Source organism: Anser cygnoides, chromosome 1 (genome assembly GCF_040182565.1).
Source record: "Anser cygnoides isolate HZ-2024a breed goose chromosome 1, Taihu_goose_T2T_genome, whole genome shotgun sequence".
Classification (NCBI taxonomy): domain Eukaryota; kingdom Metazoa; phylum Chordata; class Aves; order Anseriformes; family Anatidae; genus Anser; species Anser cygnoides.
The window spans coordinates 192,234,405-192,255,886 of NC_089873.1; the positions used below are offsets into that span (position 1 = coordinate 192,234,405).

General features: G+C 39.5%; 2 long non-coding RNA genes across 3 annotated transcripts; one reads left to right on the forward strand and one right to left on the reverse strand.

Moving 5' to 3' along the window:
• Positions 1-400: 400 nt before the first annotated feature.
• Positions 401-12,201, reverse strand: LOC106040348 (uncharacterized). The gene is made up of 3 exons (XR_007166576.2): positions 11,485-12,201; positions 2,911-3,109; positions 401-1,949 (listed from the first exon to the last, which is right to left on the reverse strand). It is a non-coding gene; the product is annotated as an uncharacterized lncRNA (long non-coding RNA).
• LOC125183854 (uncharacterized) lies at positions 6,702-20,543 on the forward strand. 2 transcript variants are annotated; one of them, XR_010828370.1, is made up of 5 exons: positions 6,702-7,264; positions 8,966-9,109; positions 12,734-13,220; positions 14,631-15,834; positions 20,154-20,543. It is a non-coding gene; the product is annotated as an uncharacterized lncRNA (long non-coding RNA). The 2 variants fall into 2 exon arrangements; XR_010828369.1 differs by having other exon boundaries at positions 12,734-15,834; positions 20,154-20,541.
• The last annotated feature ends 939 nt before the right edge of the window (positions 20,544-21,482 follow it).

Here is a 21,482-nt window from a genome sequence, read left to right on the forward strand (position 1 = left end):
GTGTCCTCTTTTCCCAGGTCTCAGAACTCATAAAGCAGGGGGTTAGAACTGGATTTCTTTTGGAGGAAACTCAATATGAGTCTCTTCTCCAAGGTGCACTGCAATAGCAAATGCAGAGTTCAGTAGGAACCAGTAGCTAGCCTTTCAAACCACTTCAAGCTGCATTCTTCAGGGTGATGCTCAATCCAGGGGACCAGGCTACATTCAGCCAGATAACATCTCTGAGGCACATGTTGTGTGGGATTAGGGAGCTCGGTATCCAGTCTTTCAGTCTTCTAATTCACAGCTGTTATACAAAATTATTCGCTTACATAGACATACCCTCAGTCTCACAGCTAGATTCCTGTCTTCTGATAAGAGAGAAACATGAGAGGAGCCATTATGCTTTTGTTGCTGTTGTCATCATGGTTTTTATACTGAGTGTAAGCACAGTGACTATCAGCAAAATTGAATTTATAATCTTTTCCTACTTCCTAAAAATGATGTAATATAGCTATCCATGGAAATTCAGTGCTTGCAGATTGTGATTTTCAGTGAGGTTCTGTTATTCATTCAGTTTTCCAGCAGAACTGATTGATACTGAGTGGGTGGCAATCATATAACCTGCCAAGGTCACACACAGAGTCATTGCTTTCCCTAAAACTGCAGCACAGCATCCTGCTGGGTAGCTGTCCTGCTTTATACAGGCTAAAAGCAGCCTCCACCTGTTAGGAATTAATGGAAATGGCCATATAACCACCAACTGCTGAAGAAAAAAATGGAACAATGTTTAATGGTCCTCACATTAGTGGATCTAGTATTTAAGTGAATACTAAACAAAGGCAGCAAACAATTCTGTTGGCTGGATTATGGAATAGGGTCTTCTGCAGTGATCATGATCACTTTATTATGTTGGCTAATTTAATATGCCCAGCTTGGAAAGAGTACATTCTAATATATATATATATAAATTAGTAAGTATTTAGCATTAAGAATGTAGCTCTGTGCTCCCCTTACTCATGACCTACTTTGATAAAGATGAATGTTTACATTGCCCCATGTATTATAATCTGTAGAGGAGTGATATTATTTTATCACTTTTTGTGATAAAATTATTTCTTGTATTCTTAGTGATGTCTCATCTCCTGCTGCCCAGGTATGCTGTTTGCTTCGTATGAAGTCTAAATGAGAAGAAAATTATACTTTTGCCATTCAGGCCAGGATAAGTGAAGAGTTGTGCTTTTTAGTCTGAATTACTAGAAATATTTCCTGCAGCTTGATTCGTCCATGTGCTCAGAATCATCAACTAAATGAATAAGAAAAGGGTAATGAAGCCTGTAAACATGTTAGGAGAAAATCATTAAAATATGAAATGCTTGATTATGTCACTCAGTGGCAGTGTGTGCATACTCTGAAGGTACATAGCAGCCTAAGGTGTCAAAATCAGGGATAATATAGAGAAAATGAAATGATCTCTATCAAAAGAAAAGGAACAACCCGAAAATAAAAAGAACTTGATACAAGTAACAATCGCTAAATGATTTAAGATTTAAAAAAAATATATTGACAGATGGATTTACGGTCATGACAAAACAGAGACAAATTTACAGCATTCATCCACTGATGTAGAAAACATCCTGTACAGTACACAGAAGCACCTGCAGATGACGGACCCACCACCCTCCCCCCTTATTCCTGTATATGGAAAAAATGTAAAAGAAGCCCCCCTAAAAAAAGCTGTGATTAGAAACAGTTGCAGGAAGCCCGCTGCTCCTTGTCCTGAGTGTTTTATGCTGTCATGCTCACATTTCACATGGCAAGGGGAGCAGTCTTGCTCAGGGCTGTGTGTGAGCCCCCCGGACGCAGAAAGCCCCCTGCCTCACCAGGGACCTGGTGGCATCACCGCGGGTGAGTTGCTGCTGAGGAGCTTCTGCCCTGAGCTTTGTCTGAGGATCCCACTGACCTGCAGACTAGATGATGGAAATACCAGTCATTTCTATGAAAGCAGCCCGTCACCCACTACAAAGCAATTGTATAACAAAATGTTCAAAGATAAAACATATTTTTATAGATGCTTCAATTCATGCATTTGTCCCTCTAAGTGGCATTGACAAGACCTTAAGAATTGTTTTGTAGAAGTGGAAAGCTTTCGCTTTGTGAAAGAAAAAGAGCTTTTTCAAGCATAGAATAAAGGAAGAAGCCACTCTAAGTATTTGCATATTCATGTTATTTTTACCTATCTGATCTAAAAAGATTAAATTCAATCAATGTATTTTTTACCTTGACTAAATACAGGCAATGCTTTCAAATGGAAAAGTGAAAATAAACAATACGTTCCCTAGTGAAGTTACCCAAATACGTGGTTAGGATCCTGAATTCAGGCAACGATCTTTGGAAATGCTGACTATAAAACATGTTTGCCTCATATTCATATCACATAAAACACATTCACAAAGTGAATGGTTGTGCCAGACTGCTTTTGAGCATCTGACTGATAAGCAAATCCTTATTAATCTTAAGCATCTCTTTCCTCAGTGTTCTGCTGTTTCAAATCCAAATTACCAAGAGAGATTTTCTCAAAACAAGCATTTTAAATAAATACAATTTTGTAAAGTATGTGGTGACTAATGTCTCTCAGTCTTGCTCCAGAACAAGAACTAAATATTTTCTTGTTACTCCAAATGATCTCCAGCAATTGCCACCACTTAAAAAAATAGGCTACATTTTTTCTTCGTAACAAATTACTTAATGTTATATCATATCTTGGCATTTCATTTTCAATCACTTTTGACATTTATTATGTATATCCTTAAGGACAATCCTTACAAATAGAACGGAGTTTTCACGATTCAAGTCACACTTTTTAAATAACCCTGTTGAACGGAAACAGGGCTTCTTCTTCCCCAAGTTTTTCCCTGTTGGGCTGCCTACCAGTACAGGAACTGCAGAGATCTCCCTGGTTCCAAAATCTGAGAGAGAAAACTACTGAGCTGCTTTACCAGGGTCCATGCATTCCTCTTGCTGTCCACATTAGTGCTCCAGCTGACTAAGGTCTGGGGTGATTTCAACTCATTTGCTATGCTGCTGTATTCAGAACTGTTTTGGGTGGACAAAGAGCAGATTCAGATGCCTGAAAGAAAAGCAAAAGAGAGGGAGAAGGCCAAGAATTTTACATGCTGTCTGAGAATAGTCCTGTTAGTCATCTGCAGTCTAAACAATTTGAAAAACAGCCTGTCTCATGAACCATATGCTATTCTGGAATGGGGTATCTAAATCTACAACAGGATGTTTTCCAGTGTTTACTGGAGCCTTTTCCCCCTCCCATATAAATAGATAAACTAAAAGCTGATTCTATCAAGGAAATACAAATAATTTATTCATTGACATAGCCCAATAAACAGGAATAAGTCCATGTAGAGAGCTATTAATGAGAAATTCACTCCCTAAAAATATTTCAGAAAAGTAAAAAAACACATAAAACATAACCTGTCATGTATGTAGGCATAATATTCTCCCCCTTTCCCCCAAACAAGCAGCTCAAAACTGCCAACTACAGGCAGAAAGTCTGCTTGAAGTTACTTTCTTTACTAGAGAACTGATCTTGCATCATGTTTAAAAGACTAGTACCCTTATATCTCTGGGGTCAATTAGATCATTTACCAAACACCTAGTTATAAGGTACAGTCTAATGCGATGCTCGTAATTGCACCTGAAAGTGCATTATTGTTAATGCAGTAGATAATGTTCAAAAGGAGTTTAAATGAACCAGCTTGCTTGACAAAAATATTTTCAGATGCAGAAATCTTTTCAAAGCTTTGTTCGTCCAAAGACAATAGCTGGCAGGGTGCCTAAGAAAGAGAGGCTGATAAAGAGAAAACTATTATATCTGGCACTTCTTTTGCAGGAAGCTATAACTCCTATGTCTCATTTTTCTGCTCCGCTTGATAATGTAATAATTCTCATGAAAGGAATACATAGAAATATAATGAAAAATGATATGATTGTGCAGTGAAAGATAAAGCTATTTGAAACTCGGTGGTTTCAAAGTACTGCACAGTGCTTTAGTTGTCTGGCAGTCCGTTGAAGTCAACAGGGCTCATTTGCCTCCAGATATTCACACTACCTTCAAAATCTAGTTGAATGAGTCTTAGTCTATGACTACCTGGATGTATCTCTAGGTGAAACATCCCAGGCTCTGTATGTGCATGGGGCAAGTGCCACAGGACTGTGTTTGATTGTACTTCTAATCAAGGGCAAAGCTCATTCAGAGAGGGGACTGATACTCCAGTGCTGACAGTTCAGCTGCTCTTCCCTGTTCCCTGAGAAATTTCTGTCAAATCTGATTCTCTTTAAAAGATATGAAACTGAGCACATACCACATATTTTATGATAATAAAAAAGTAAAATCTGCAGCTGACATTGGGATATTGTTACCAGTGCTGTTGTTTGCAGTCAGCTACAGGTAAACTGCAGGTTTGCTTGTAGGCTTTCCTGGTAAATAATCCATTCAAGGCCTAATCCAAATGGTACTGAATTCATCACCAGTCATTTTATTGACTACAGAATTGCAGAATGACAGGATGGATGAGGTTGGCAGGGACCTCTGGAGGTCACCTGGTTCAAGTTCTGCCCAAGCAGGGACACCCAGAGCAGGCTGCCCAGGACCACGTCCAGGCGGCTTTTGGAGATCCCCAAGGAGGAGACCCCACAGCCTCTCTGGGCAGCCTGTGCCAGGGCTCCGTCACCCGCCCAGCACAGAAGTGCTGCCTGGTGCTCAGAGGGAGCCTCCTGGGTGCCCGGCTGTGCCCATGGCCTCCTGTCCTGGCACTGGGCACCGCTGAGCAGAGCCTGGCTCCGTCCTCTCTGCACCCTCCCTTCAGGGATTTAGGGACATGGATGAGATCCCCCTCAGCCTCCTCTTCTCCAGGCTGAGAAGCCCCAGCTCTCCCAGCCTCTGCTCACAGGAGAGATGATCCAGTCCCTCCACCATCTTGGTGGTCCTCCGCTGGACTCCTTCTAGTATGTACATGTCTCTCTTGTCCAGTGGTAAGCTTTTGAAGGAACCCTTCACTTCTCCCATTAGACGAGTGCACTGAGAATCTGGTCTACCTGATTTATTAAAAGAAGCAATATTTTCATACGTGGTTTCAGCAAGTAGCATTCAAATGTGCAAAAAACTTGAAGTGTCAGAATAGCTCTTTTTTTTTTTTTTTTTTTTTTTTTTCTGGCATACGGAAGCATTTGGAAACACCTGAAGGCCTCTGTACTGATGAGAGTGGAGTGCTCTGCACAGGAACAGCGTTACCACTCTGGGTCTTGGCCTCCCATGCCCAGTCTCCTTCTGTGGGTTAATAAAATTCATCCACTAGGTTGCAGGGCTCTGTGATGAAAAATGGGCTGTAGAGCCAGAGCCAGAAACAGAAGGAAATCTAAAAGGTGCAAAGTAAAGGACCACAGCGGAGCGCAACATACAAGTTCAGGTGTCAAAGGCTGATTTCATTTAGACACGTCCTCAAAACGCTCAGAATATAGAGTAGCTGGAGGGCAGAGCCCTTCAAAGCAAGTGCTATCTGGTGCCAAATCCAAGCATTTCTCTTTGGGAGATAAACCACGTGCCTGTACTTGTGGCATTATAGCTAGCAGATTCATTTGAAGCTAATCTTACAAGCTCTGAAAACAATAACTAGAGGAAAAGATGAAAGTCATTTAAAAGTATTCCCAAATCCATAAATAACAGTTTTTTATACAGATAGATGACATTTGGTGAGTGAGTTAAAAAGATCAAGTCAGCATCACTAATATATGACCCCAGGGAGCAACAACTCAGGAATCAAACCTAGAGGGACTGCTTCAAGGCTATAAGCAGCTTCAGATCACTGATCTTTACAAAATAGTTATTTTATGTGGACACGATGAATAACACTTCAGCCAGGCTAAGGCCAGATCTGGTGCATGCCTATCCTAATACTTTCAGCTACTCTGACAAAAAAGTGATGCTTAAATATGAAATAAAGAAATATGTTTCTCTATAAACATCTGTTACCTTGACATGTGAAGAGTGGCAAAGATAATGTAATGTGGAGACATAAAGTCAAAGTACTGGAACTTTAAAACTGCATTTGTAATTGCATTAGTAGTATAATAAGGAATAGTATGGAAGCATTTTACAGCTACCCATAGAAAAAACAGAGAGAAATCCTTGCAACAGAGACAACAGCCCAACGTGGGACAGCACATCCATCAGTATCAACTAGACATCTAAATAGGACAACTGGACTAGGAAACTGATATATGTAATATAAGCAACTTTACTTTCAAGGCTTAAGGATAAAGAAATCTTCTAGTTTGTAAGGTTATAAAATCTCCTTATTTCAGAGAAAATGTAAACACAGAGAAAGTTAATGACTAGGAGTTACAAAAAAATGTAATTAAATAAGGATCTCCTAGTCATAAAATGAGTAAGAGTTATGGAATCCATCTTCAGGTAAAGCAGTGGAATTGCCCTAAGAATTCATCATTCACAGTTTCACTATAAGCGTAATGAAATGTGATCTTGCACTTCAAACAAACTTATCATTAAAAGCCTTGAATCAAAGAAGCATTAAAGCATGGTCATATGTGACAATCTGATGCAGATATTGAAATTAGTATCAGGCTAATTAAAATGTTCACTAGAATACAAAATCTTTTAGATTTGAAAGTGTTATCATAAGCTACCAAAAATGAAGATTAAAAAGGCTGATAAAGCAATTCCCTAAATTACTTAAATCACTCTTTCCTCCTAAGGTTTTGAGGTGTATTTCAAACCCAAACTAGTGTTAGCAATAAGGAGAAGCTGCATAAGGAGAGTACACAGAAGCTGCAATAAGATCAATTCTTACTGATCATAGAATCATGGGATGGTTTAGGTTGGAAGGGACCTCTGAGATCATCTAGTCCAAACCCCTGCTCAAGCATGATCAGCCACAGCCAGTTGCCCAGGCCTGTGTCTAGGAGGGATTTGAGTCTCCACAAATGGAGACTCCTGAATCGGGTTTATGTGACAAGGGCTTGGTAGCAGGGGGCTGCAGGGGTGGGCTCTGTAAGCAGAACCCAGGGGCTGCCCCATGCTAGATAAGGGCCAGTTTCAGCCAGATCCTAAAAGGACCCGCCGCTGGCCAGAGCTGAGCCATGAGCTGGTTGGGCTTCTGGGAGAGCAGATGCAAGGAAGGGGAAACCTGCTGTGCTACAGCAGCTGGGAGAGAGGGGTGAGAGCTGAGAGAGAAGCAGCCCTGCAGCCCCCAAGGTGAGTGCAGCAGGAGGGCAGGAGGTGCTCCAGGCACGCAGCACAAGTTCCCCTGCGGCCCGTGGAGAGGCCCCTGGTGGAGCAGGCTGTCCCCCTGCAGCCCACGGGTCCCACACGGAGCAGATCTCCACGCTGCAGCCCGTGGAGGAGCCCCCGGTGGAGCAGGTGGATGTGGCCTGGAGGAGGCTGCGGCCCATGGAGAGCCCCCGCAGGAGCAGGCCCCGGGCCGGAGCTGCAGCCCGTGGAGAGGAGCCCACGCAGGAGCAGGGGTCTGGGGGGAGCTGCCGCCCGTGGGGGACCCGTGCTGGAGCAGTTTGCTCCTGGGGGATGGACCCCGTGGTACGGAGCCGTGTGGGAGCAGTTCTGGAAGAGCTGCGGCCTGTGGGCAGCCCCCCAGGCTCAGTTCGGGAAGGACGGCATCCCGTGGGAGGGACCCCACGGGGAGCAGGGGCAGAGAGGGACTGAGAAGGAGCGGTGGAGACGAAGCGTCAGGGACTGACCGCAGCCCCCATTCCCCGTTCCCCTGCGCTGCCTTGGGGGAGGAGGTAGAATAGGGTGGATGGGGAAAAGGTGTTTTTAGTTTGATTTTAGTTTCTCACTGCTCTAGTCAGTTAGTAATTGGCAATAAATTGCATTAATCTTTCCTAAACCGAATCTGTTTTGCCCTTGATTATATTTGTTGAGTGATCGCCCTGTCCTTAACCCAACCCACGAGCATTTCCTTTGTCATATTTTGTCTCCCAGTTTTGTTGAGGAGGGGGAGTGAGAGAGTGGCCATGTAGTCCTTGGTTACCTACTGATGTTAAACCACAGCAACTTCATGACCTCTTTAGGCAACTAGTTCCAGTGTTTAATCACCCTCACAGTAAAGAAAGGTTTTTCACAGTAAAATTTTTTTTTCTTGTATTCAGATGGAATTTCCTGTACTTTAATTTGTGTCCATTGCTTCTTCTTGTGTCACCAGGCACTACTAAGCAGATTCTGGCTCTCCTTTTGTTCATTCCCTCCTATTAGGTATTTATGTATACTGATAAGACCCTGTACTTTTCTTCTCCAGGCTTCCTTTTGACCTCAGTGGAAAAAAAATATTTTTTCGTAATTCAGCAGGGCATTGTGTAAATGCCAGAAAAAAAATCTTAAGTTAAAATACTTGGAAATCATGTCCCCATGCTCCAACATTTAAATCCAAGAGAAATTTCCAGAATTTGTTCCATCTCAGTTTTTAAAGAGCACTTTGAGAAATCTTGGGAAGAAATTTCGCTCAGGGCTCTTTAAGTGTAAAAAGTTGCTAATGGATAATTGTGAAGTTAGTTAACTTCAAAAGATTTGTTTCCCTTTACTGAAAAGAGGATCCTAAATTGTGTCTCTTTGTAGTGCTGTATCTGTTCGCACAGAAACATTTTATCATGAAATCTTTACACAGACCTAAATACATAAATCTATAAATAGATGAGGTTATAAGCTAATTTACCAGAGGGGCTATTGCTTGGCCTTTAATTATACTCCCACAAAAAAAAAAATCCAGTATCAACTGAAGGAAAAAAAATAGATGTTGGCCCTTACGATTGGAAGGCACAATTTACTTTTTTTTGCTCTGTTGATCACAGATCAGGAGTCTTACTATGTCTAAATTCCAGTGTTTATGTCCTCAAATAATTGTGCTTGAAAAGGGTTACCTGTAATGCATTTTCTGCCCTGCAGATGTTTTGGATCCAGGTGACCATTCCCCTGCTGCGGTTCTGAGCTGAACTGGTTCATCATTCACTGGAGAGCTGATGGAGACCCTCTCTGGAGGATTCTGTGCCCCCAGGGCCCCATTTGCTGTTGACCTAGCTCAAAGAGAAGGTAGGTCCTATGCTGCAAAATGTTGTGCAGGGGTTCATGTGCCCTTATATTATTTTGGGGGTGCCTTGGATGCCAACAGAAGGCACCCATTTGTGGTATGAGATCCTTTTAGTAAGAAATAGTTCACTGTCCCTTGAAATGAGTCTTGGTTTGTGGATTTAAAAACTGTTAGGTAAAAAAAGGATGAGATATACTAGCCTTCTTTAGTCATTGGAAAGCAATTAATATTCTGCAGATCTCAGTGATGGATACATACTGTGTTTTCTCTGTTTTCAGAAGAAAGAAAAAACATGAACATGCTGATGAAAATATTAAGTAGTATGTGCTTTGCTGCCAGTTATGCTGGAAATACCCTTCTGTTGGAGAGGTTACCTGACAGTTTATTCAGCTGCTTTGCTGGCAGGAAAAATAAGATGGTGATATTTCAAAGTGACTGAAAAACAGTCAGACCAAATTCACATAGCTGAATATTTAAAATGAGTTAATAGAAATCGTGGCAGTAAAACTATAATCATGTCTTTAAAATGATAAAACTAAGAATATGCTTTATTTTAACATATTTTTAAAAGTAGGTATCAGAATATTTGAGCGAAGACACTCTCAGTTTAGCTAGAAGTGATAATTGTAATGATGGTAAGATACCCAAAGCTAATAACTCTCAGAAACAAAGACAATTTGTCAGTTTTGTCAGTTTAGGACAAAATTAAAGACTTAAAAACTCTTAATACATTCTTCTATGTACATACTAACTGGCTGGTTTAGAAAAGGTAGCAAGAAGATAAGTACAGGGTCACTTACTATACCAGCCATAGCAACATCTTAATATTAAGAAAGAAAGCAAAAATTACTAGAGAATATAGGGGTATTCATCTGTTCAGTAAATGAGGATTCAGAACTCATCTTTGAGAAAGGCAAGCTAACAGATCTGCTTGAAAATCATTAGTGACATCAGAGAAATGTGAAAATCAGTTGAAATAGTGGGCAGCAAATGATATATTAATTCGTAACACGAGACAGTAACAAAATAGATGAAGACTGCCTGTGGAGCTGCACTAGGCTGACAGTAAGGTGGTGATGGTCTCTTTACACATTTCTATTACAGCAGTTCCTGAAATACTGCCTTTATTTCAGAGGCTGTCTTTAAATGGATGAAATAAACAAACTGAAAAGGAATTCAAAATAAAATAAAATAATCCAACAGAAGCAACTGTGAGGAAGGATTGCTTCCCAGTCAAAGTCAAAGGTGTCAAAGACTGTATGAGATGTAATGAGACTGCGCAGAAGTGTCGGAGGGCTCTCTAGATCCTGCCTAATCTGGTGAGGCCAGATCCCATCTGGTGTGGGGCATGACTCCTGCACTGGGTTACAAAAACTAAGGTGGGGTTGATAGCAGGATCTGAGGTTTTCTACGCTAGTAAATCCTCAGCAATGCTCTGAGCACTGGAAAGCACTCTGGGCTCTCTAAGGAAGGTGGAAGTTTTTCAAAAGGAGGTCTGAGAAGAGAGGACCAAGAAAAGTAGAAAACTTGTAAACAATAACAAAAAAATGTTGGGGAGCCAAACCTGGGACCTAATGCACTATAGGCATGACTAAAAACCACAGTTGGAGATTTCCAAACCGTCTGAAGAGAGCAGATGCAAATGAACCATATCAAACCATTTCAAAGTGAGATTTTTGAATGCTGTTAATAATCTCTGATGCCCATGTTTAATGTCAATACCCAACATTTGTAAAATTATCATCCTGCATCATCACTGTTACCATTATTGTTGGTATTGGCATTATAAGATTCTAATTCAACAATACAGATGAATTAGAACACATGGGATAGTGAACCCAAAGTACTATCGTAATAATCAAAGTACTGAAGTCTATACTTAAATACCATTAAAGTCAATGTCATGTTTTACAACCAAGTACTTTGGACCTTAATACAGTTTAATGACTATTCCAAAATATTTCAAAGTCAAATCTTAATGATCCCTAAAACTAGATTTCAGTCCCTAATTTTGCACTCTGGTTGTGCACTATCTCTTGATATTTGTCAGGAGAAAGGGTACTTGGAAAATAAATCTGGGAGTCTTGGGAATAAAAGACAGGACACATCTCTGATCTATTAAATAGAGGAATACATGCAAAAAGGAAAATACTTGAGGTTCTAGGCCAAAATACAATTATAAAATTTCAGGTAATAATTTAATCTGTTTTAATTAGAAAGCCACACTACAAATGACCTGTCTGGATCTGTTTAGTCTTCTTCCTGTGTAGCAATAGGTGAACTATCCGCATGCCTTTCAGTGAATTAATCCAAGCATTATTTCTACTCCATCCTGTCTCACTTCTATATACAAGAGAGGGTAAATTTAAAAACTCACAAATTTTATGGTCCGGTCCTCCCTGGTATGTTTCATGAGAGTAGCAAGTGTCAGCCAGATCTTCCCAGGATGTGCAGAAGCCTCAGGAAAGCAGTGAGAAGGTCTGCTCTGGAAAAACAGCAGACACTGCTAGAGATTGTATTCAGATGATTTTTTTCTCCACTAAGCACTCCTGACTCTTTCTGATCTGGTGCAAAAGAAAGAGAAAAGAGAAGCATGCATGGGCTAGGTAACAACCAATGTTGTTTTGGGGCAACCTCTTGAATATGATTAAATCTTAGGAAAACCATTGTGAAAAATATCTTTGACAAGGTTACGCTGAATTAAGATTCAAACATAATAACTGTTCACTGAATATACTTGGATAGTTTGTGCTCCTAACATTAAGTATGTTTTATTTACTGGGACCTTTCCACTTAAATAAATGACATTATCTATTTATCTCAGTTTTCCTCTGACAGAAACAGCAAAATCAAGGTGAAGTGTTCAGCCTAGCCTCACATACTCCTTACAGTTATGTCTTTGAAATGACTTAAGCACTTACAAGACTAAGAGTTATTGCAGGAGACGAAGATCATACTTACATCAGCACTGTGGGGAAGGAGTTGCATAGCATTTAAGGGTGTTTGCTTAGAGTTCTCAGTTTTTCTCATGGTTCAGGAAGAATGCTACCTACCTTGCACTTGGAGGGATAAATAATGCAGGCAATTATGAGCAATGGAAATAAAATCTAAAGTTTGGTCCTGGAGGACAGAAATATTTCTGAGACTGTAGTTCAGATTCATTTAAAGTATTTTTGAAATAGAAATAAAACATAGGGCTGTGTTTTTACTTTTTTTTTTTAATTCTAAAAGGAATTACATACTAAAGTGTGTGAATAAAAACTGCAGAGATATGTCTAGAGATGGTGTTTATGAATGAGGAATAATCCAAGTTGTCCTGTATTATTTTATTAAAATTAATTGTCTTTGCATAAATTGGTAACTAAACAGCAAAATGCAGTGGCATGGATATTTGTTATCACAGAGCAATTCTGAACTAACTTTTCAAAAGGAGAGTCCTAAAAAATACCTACTGAAGGAGAATGTGGACTGTTTCTCTATTAGGCTGCCCTTTGGTAACCATGGAAACTGCAGGTTTGTCCAGGACATAAAAGAGAACTATATTGCATTGGACACATTTATTTGTTTAGATTCAAACTTTTATAGCAGTGAAAGTCATATAACATTGTACTGTGGTTCTTTGTCAGGACCGTGACCTCCACGCTGCAGCAACACTCCTTGGAAAAAAGAAAATCTGTATTCCCGTGAAGCAGAAAATCATTACTAATTAATAAATCACTCTTCTAAGGAAATATGGGAAGATGATGGCATCATCTCTCAGCATTCTGGTGAAGAGAGATACAGTGGATGCGGGGGCTGCCCCAGCAGCAGCTTCTCCCTGCAGAGCTGCAGAAGAGAAGTAGCCCTTGAGCACTCACCCTCCCTCTGTGAAAACAGTGTGCCACATTCAAGAATTATTAGGTCATAAAAGATGGCCCAGATCCCCACTGTCTGGAGTCACAGAGTCACGTCTACACTATAGGTACCGCGATACCTGACAACAGTGCTTTGCTTCAAGGTAAAAATGATGGAGAGTGCAAGGCAGTGAAGAAACGGCCAGTTGAGACTCAAAATGCTGAGAAGGTTGTTCCTAATGAAGGGAAAGAAAATTTAAAAGAAAGAGAATGCAGATAGGTATGACGATTGTTCACTGCAGCATTCAGTGATAAAGCAAGTTGCACAGACATTTCTCCTATATAATTCCATAGCAAGAAGGGATATTAAATAAAAAAAATGTCCAATTCACAGATTTGATAATTTTGTCTAATGTCATTTGGAAAAGATAGTTAAAATGTAAATTGGCTATGCCCGTTAATTAGAGGGTCTACCAGGAGCCTTGAATTTACTGTTGTTTATACATATACACCTTAAAGTTTTAATATTAGTTATAATGAACATTCACCCCTAAATCCTGAATGTGCTAAGGATTGTCAAATGTGTGGAGGGTTAGCTCTTAGAATGAAAATGTCATTTTTCTCCTTAATTTAACTTAAACATTTTTTAAATACACTTTGGAAATAATAAGATTTATTTCCAGTGGCTACATTTGACTAACAGATGCTTAACAGGTGTTTAAACATAAATGTGTCCTAGGCATCAGGGATCAAAGCAAAGGTATTCTGAATCTGAGAAACCACTGTTGGGTTTATTGGAAGCATTCTTTACTGCTTTTTGCAAAATATGGCCAGTTGTGCTGTGCAAACAACAGAATTTGCAGCTCTAGGATAAATTTACTAACTAACCAACCAAAATATATATGTATATTTATTTGTATAGATGAATATTTTGAGTTAATGAACTGGAAGTAAAACTCTTTGGACTAAAATTTCATTTCTGGGGCGAATAACTGTTAAAAACAATTTCTAAAGTCAGATTGATTTCAGAACTAAAAAGATTATGCAAAAAAAAAGTTAACATTTTTTAAAGTGTCTTTTTTTGGTTTTGTATATGATTATTATTCAAAAAAGTACTATGTGTAGCATTAGCAGTGTTGGTTACTCTTTGTAGCTAATTCTTGGCTGCGTACTTCATAACAAATGTTTTGCCAAGATCTGGTGAGCACCTGTTCATATCATAAAAATCTTTACACGGGGCACAGGATTGTAAGGAGTAGACCCAAGGAAGAAGATTTTGAAATATTTGAATAGAGATTTGTTACCTTGGTGTGATTCTGAACTGAGAGGATATTTATTATTTTGTTTTAATTAAAAGTGAAGAGTTCTAATGTGAGAAAAAAAAAAAAAAGCTATCCTTTTTCATCAGCAAAAATGCTTTTCTCCCTTTTAAATTCCAACTTTTCAGAATTTAATGTTACGGAATGTCTCAAAATGGTACAGGGTACACTTTTCTTCATAGTGCTGTAGCTTTGTTTTTCTTTGCAACTGTTTGAACTGCTTTTCAGCTGTTTTCAGTTTCAGTATTTCATAGCATTAATTATGAAATATATGTATAAACAGAAAAACAGTATTGGTGCAGACAGTTTATTTATGCCACACAGAGTTTTGACCTAATCTTTAAAATCTTATTCTTGCAACTCTTTCTTAGCTTTAATGAGATTTGGGCTTGAATATGAATTTGGGCAAGGATCCAAGGAGGAGGAAAGAAAGGATGAACCTTCTGCTATTATGGACTTTAACAATGAAAATTAATAAAATTATTAGGAAAGCTGCCAAGGCTGTAAGAGATGTATTTATTAATCTTGAACAACTTCAAAAGAAAACAAAATAAATGCAAAATAAATAACACGACCGTCAAAGAACAAACTCACGCAAAATCTCAACATTAAAAAAAATTAAAACTGTATTTAAATTGCAGAGATGACAGATAACGTGAATCTTTCATAACACTGGACAAACACAATTCTCTTGTTATTTAAGGTCTTCCAGGCAATTTGAGAAAAATAATAAATGTGTATTCTAAAAAGGTAAGACAAAAGAGAAATACTGTGTGGAGATCGTAGAAAGTAATTAAATGCAACTCCCTTGGCAATTAGTAATATGAAAGCTCTATAAACGTGCTCTTAGGATTATGGGATTATTATAATTTACTAGCTCAATGCATTCCTTTGTCTTTACATGCAGGAAAAGCATTTGACAAGGTTGAGTGGTCAGTTTTTAATCAAGTAAACATTTTTAAAGTGTTTCAAGGATACAGAAGTGCAAAATGAGTTTTAAAAAGCAGTGGCCTTGACATATTTTCTGAACAAATTTACTTACAAAGAGAAAATAAAGTGTTTCAGAAGTTCACGACAGTTTTGAGAGTTCCATTTTCTTCCATTTCCCATACCTGCTGGTGTTGTACCAAGTAATCACAGCAAAAATAAAGTATGCTGTTAGGAAGTCCTTGATGTCGTTATGTGCTATTTACATTGTAACTTCTGTTATGTTGACGATGTGCATTAGAAAGGGGAATGGATGTATACATGGGCTGAAACCATATTATAACTAACAAACATACAGGCTGTGCATGTCAGAGGACAGGAACGTACCAGAACACAGCCACTGAGCAGCCGAGCATCTCTAAGCCTCTCCACAGCAGGGGTGGGCTGTAGGATGCGAAATTTGATGCTTCTGGCCTTCATTCAGCATGTAACTCATAGAATTGTCGTTATTAGTGGGAAGTGGGGAAAATCCTGATCATAACGTCAATCCCATTCTCAGCAGGCATTAGGGAGCAAAGAAATGCTGGATCAAATTCTCTGCTGCTTCTCATGAGAGGGAGAGCACAGGATGTTCAGCCCAGGAAGTGGGTATGTAAGGAAAGGGCATGTCTAAGGAAACCCTGTAGGGCCAAATGAATCCTGTGGGAACACAATGTTGCATATATCTACACTATGCAGCCCACCTGTCAAAAGGAGTCCCACCTAAGCTGTTGGCAAGCCAGGCACACAGATTAGGTTGTTTAAAGAGCCGAATTAGACACCTTTATCTGGCCCATTTATTTTGCTTTAAATTGTTAACTCTGGACTTAACTCCTCCGCAGTTTTTATCTTTTCAAGAAAATTTATGACAGTAAGTATTTAGCATAATTTTATTTTGAATGCTTCACTAAATTCTTTTATACTTCATTATATTGGTGGAGGAAAGCCATCATTTTTCCTAGGCCATTATAGTTACGTATTTATTGTTCACTTATTTTAATGTTGCTGCACTTGTTACAAGTTAAAATAATTTCTTTTTGGCAAACTGGAAACTGAAGTATGGCATGATTCCCCTGAGATTTAGGAATGCTGTTGGCTTGTGCATGCCACTCACTTTGTGAGTGAACGAGAGCATTGCATCCCATTGCTCGTAAATGCACTGGCGTGACGTACGGCAGGCTGTAACTCTGAAGGCAGCAACCCAGCCACATCTTTTCCTTAATCATAAACTGGGGTTGAACTTGTTCAGCTCATCTCTTAGTATAACAGGGACATCTCCCCTCTAATTGCAGCCAAGTTTTCATACCTTGCTTAAAAGACTTCATTAGTCTTTTCAAGCTGTATTAAATTGGGTAAGGGTTATGTCAAGAGATTTGTCACTCTCAGCAAGCAAGCACTGGAGGAACAGTAGATTTATTCAGGGTATTTTTCCAGTCAATGTATTTACAGCCTCTGCTTTTATTTCAGATAAAGCTAAGCCATTTCCTAGGGTTTTTAAAATAATTTACGTCAGAGTCCCCTGCATGTTTTCTCTCTTGATTACCATTTCTCTGTCTCTTTTGATCATCCAAAAAGTCATCCTCGGGAACTAACTAGAACTGGTTCCTCTGAGAACAGCTCTGCTTATTAGGGCCATCTCAGAGGACAGAGGTGCTCTGTCTGGGCCAGTAGATGAAAGAGTATAGGAAACATCCAGCTTTTTTCTTGTATTTTCCTTTTACTTCATAAAATTCTGCCAGGTGCTTTTTGGACGCAGTTCATGATTTAGAAGGGGCTGTGGACAATAATTCACTTCTCAGGTATACTCCATTCTTTATTCTAGAAGAACAGAAGACACACACTTCATTTTCCACATCTTTCTTAACATTCACTGTGAGGGTGGTCGGGCACTGGGACAGGCTCCCCAGGGCAGCGGTCATGGCAGTGAGCCTGCTGGAGTTCAAGAAGTGTTTGGACAACTCTCTCAGGCACATGGTCTGAATTTTTGGGTGGTCCTTTGGGGACCCAGGAGTTGGACTTGATGATCCTTGAGGGTCTCTTTCAACTAGGGATATTCTATGATTCTGTGATTTCTTATTCCAGCACAGCAATATTGCCAGGCCAGTAGGTGCATATATTCTTATCTATAGGGGTGCCTCTGTGAAATTTCCTGAGTGTCACAGCTGAGTGCTTCTACACGGTCATGCATGTTCAGTACCGATGTGGCTGGCTGATGGGAGGTGACAGGAAAGTCTGTGAGTGCCCAGTGTGGTGGTGGCTCAAGTTCATACCATCCTAGGCTGTGATGCCAGCGGCTGTAGGCAGACCTGGGCTGCAGTAATGCCTGCCGTGCTGGAAAAATGGTGGAGGTGATTCTGGTATGCTGGCTCTGAAAGGCCGAAGACAGGGAGTAAGGAGCAGAGATGTACGTGTGCTGCTCTATCTATTCCCACCATCTAGGCTTTTGCTCTTTTGCTCTTTTTCTCTTAACAATTAAAAGAGAGTAGGACCTTATAACTCTGCTATTTGCCTTTTTTTTTTTTCAGTTAGCTGGCATTGTTATTCCAAATTGTAATGTGTAGCAGGTTTCCACTGATATCTCTTTACGGTGGGGTTATGAGCACTGCAGAATTATCATGCATTGGTAGACCTGTGCATTGGCAGACCCACTGGCAGACCATGCCCTCAAAGGGGATTTTGCTGCCTTGCCCAAGCTTGCAGAGTAGGTACCAGGTCAGACTGAGCGTCCTCAAAAACAGAACGGATGAGAAGTTATATTATCTACAGAGTACATCTAACATTATTGTTTAAACTTTTTTTGGGGTGATGGGAGCTCCCTGAGAGGGCAGCTGGGCAGGTTGGGGTGCATCCATGGGCAGTCCAGTCATTCCTCTTTGCCTATAAACCTATTTTTCTTCTTTGAGACAAGAGGTTCAGAATGCACACATGGAAAAACTTTTTCCCATGAGGACAATTGCACCCTGGCACAGGTTGACCAGAGAGGTAGTGCAGTCTGTGCTGCGGGGGCATTTTCAGAACCCGCCCCTTCCAGCCTGGGTTGTGCTGTGGTCCTATAGAGAGGGACGAACTGCACATTGCCCACCAGAATCCTCGAGGAATGTTAACTCAAGATTATTCTCCTCGTACATAGAGATACACAGGTAACATAAACACCATTCCTCCAAGATTTGCTTTATAGCATAAATATAGAGGCAACATACTGTAAAAATCAAATACTGAATTTATTTATTGTGAACCGTTAACAAAGCTAAAGAAAAACTGCTTCCAGCATTTTCGCTTCTCAGCAGAACAGGCTAGCATTATTATCATGAAATTTCACATTAAATCTAAGTAACAGTTTGACTAGCTAGTGGCTGATGGTTTAGAAAATGTCAGACTCCAGGTGATGTGTATATTTCTGTATTCACATCTATAATAATATGAAGCTCGCATTTATACTGATATAAACGACCAGCCAAAGTTGTCAGCTGTTGTACACCAGTAAGATGTAAAACTGAAGGTGGCCGTAGGAAAAAATGAAAGACCCATTATGCTGTGCAGATCATCCTGTCTTGGTGCAGCTCTGCTACTTACAGCAATTCTTCTGAGTGGCTAAGAAAGAGCAGAAAGGCAGCCTGGCCTAGAGGCAAGTCCTTCTCCAGGATTTTCTCAAATAGATGCAAGTCCAGGGCACTCATCAGGCCAGCAAGCTTCACCTCCAACCATGCTAAAAAGAAAACCTTAAGGATAAGAACAGGTTTAAATATTCTGCTGCATTAGGACTGAATTCACTGATACACATTCAATACACTGAAATCTGAATGTTATCTCCATCATTTCAGGATTTGTTCTCTTTAGCCCACTGTGGGCCTCCACCAATATGGTTATGCGAGGGGATAAAGCACATTGCCCTCAATAAACTGAAAACCAGCAAGAAAGTTCTGCTGCTTCGTCCATGGACCTTGAAATGTCAGGCACAGTAAAACCCACAAATGTGATAGATTTTAATTATGTGAATGCTTTATGTTCTGCATCACATGAACCATACAAAATCTTACAGAAATCTAGCTTAATTCCAATGTATTATTCATCAGGCTTTCTTTTTGTCTGGAAATGTTACAATAACCTTGGCTGAAAAGGCTGGACATTACAGCCTCACAATGCATGTGGAGAACACCGGCACCACTCTGTTACAGCAGAAGCATTACCCATTGTCCTGCGCATAATCCTATTGAAATACTTTGGAAACTTGATGATGAGAGGATTATAATTCAGACTTGTTCTTCTAGTTCTCTTTTGGGAAAATTAAATGGTCAATAGAGGTTTTTCATCTTATCTTTGCTCAAAGCAAGACAAAAAAAAAACAGTTATTTTCATACATGTATGTATCTGAGATAAGAATTATGCCTGTCAATAATTCTTCCATATATTGCATTCTTTCAAAACAAAGATGAACCCCTTACAATTTAATTTATACTTAATGTACCCACGTGTTACTGTTTTACAAGTTACTTGGAACAGTACAATCCTAATTCTCTGTGTTGTGAACATCCTGCAAGATTTCTGTTAAAATGAATGTTAACTGACAACTTTCAAGACAACAGGGGATCAGGCCATATAGAGTGTACAGTATAATGTAGCTGCTCTATATTAATTTCTTTGTTGTTTTGGTAATAGAAAGCTTTTTCTTTTCATTCTTTATCAGTTATGTGCTGGATCCACTTTTCTCTCTCAACCCTGCAAGCAAAACTCTTTGCTGATGCAGATGCTTATATCTGCTTTGACTGATGTTGTGCTTATCTGCACCAGAATATCATTGACCCCAACTCCCAGAATAATAGTGATTCCATGAATAGTCCTTATCATTTTGTCCCCAAATATTTCCATAGGGAACTGAGGAATGCCTGTACAATTTTTGTGACCGTGGCACATCACTTCTGTTCCCACAGGGATGTGGTGTTACAGAAAGGATGAGATGGCTGAAAGGAGCAAGTAGGGAAGGTGAAGGGATGAGCTTGGTACAGGGCAGGCCACCAACGGCAGCTGGGTACAGACTTGGCAGAGGGGAACCCCAGGCCCCAGCCCAGCGACATCATCACACTAATGAGCAGAGGTGTGAAATGAGAGGCGCGAGCTTCCCACAGCCCTAGCAAGTGCTGCTGGGCTTCAGCAGCTCCAGGAGAGGATGCTGTGGCCAGGGTGCCTAGAGACTACAAGCAGCTGTACCTGGTGGAGCTAAAATAAAGGCCAGGTTAAGGTGAAATTTAGACTCGTGTGTGCAGCCTGTTCATATTACAAGTTTTAATTAACCTGTATTTTCTTGGAAATTTAAGAGGTGGATTAAAGAACCTTAAATTCATGATTGCTTTAAGGTGGTTGACTTGATAATGCCAGATGGTATTTAAATCCCCTTGTCTATTCAGTCACTGTCATTCTTTTCTTATTTCAGGAAGCCCAATAGCATCTTCTGCTTTATCTGGAATAATTACGAAGGGATAGTAAACAGAAAAAATGTCCTTGATAAAATACTTATTTTCATTATCTCCTTTTTTTTTTTTCATTATCTCCTTTTTTTTTTTCTTTCCTTGAACTTCCTTCAAAAATAAAATCTGTAATTTTCTGATGGGATGGATGAACATTTAAAATCATACAACTCTTCCAGATTTTTTTTAGAAGCTTAATTGTCGGTAGCCTTGATGATTTTTTTTTTTTTTGGATGGAGAAGATGGATTAAGTCAGACAAATTAAACAACTAGCATTTTAAGATTAACATAAATTCAGAGAACTATGTGATCTTCAGTAAGGTATTTGGCTCTACTTCCACGTAGTGGCATTTTTTGTAATTCTTAAGATAGATATAATGATATAAGCATATAGAAATGCTTTTATATACATTTGTGCAAATTATTCTGTAACAGACAACTGATTCTGGGCTTCTATAAAGAATACCCAACTTTTTAAAGAGAAGAAGAATGGTATCTACTTTGGATGAGTGCTTAAATAGAAACCTTCTATCTCTTTGTAAGGATTTAAAATACTAATAAAATGATTTCTTTTCAGTCTACCACTTTAAAAGTTCCTAATAATCATTCGATGTGATTTTATATTTGCTTATCTTCAATTAATCTGGTTTAAACATATTTTCTATAATCTGAGAATGTGATTTAAATCACGTTAGGGAAATTCCAGCCTAAACAGTTGGTTTGCATGGAACCTTTTTATTGCAATCCAACAACAGCATGGCCAGGTGAGATGTATATAAGATTGTTCATACTAAA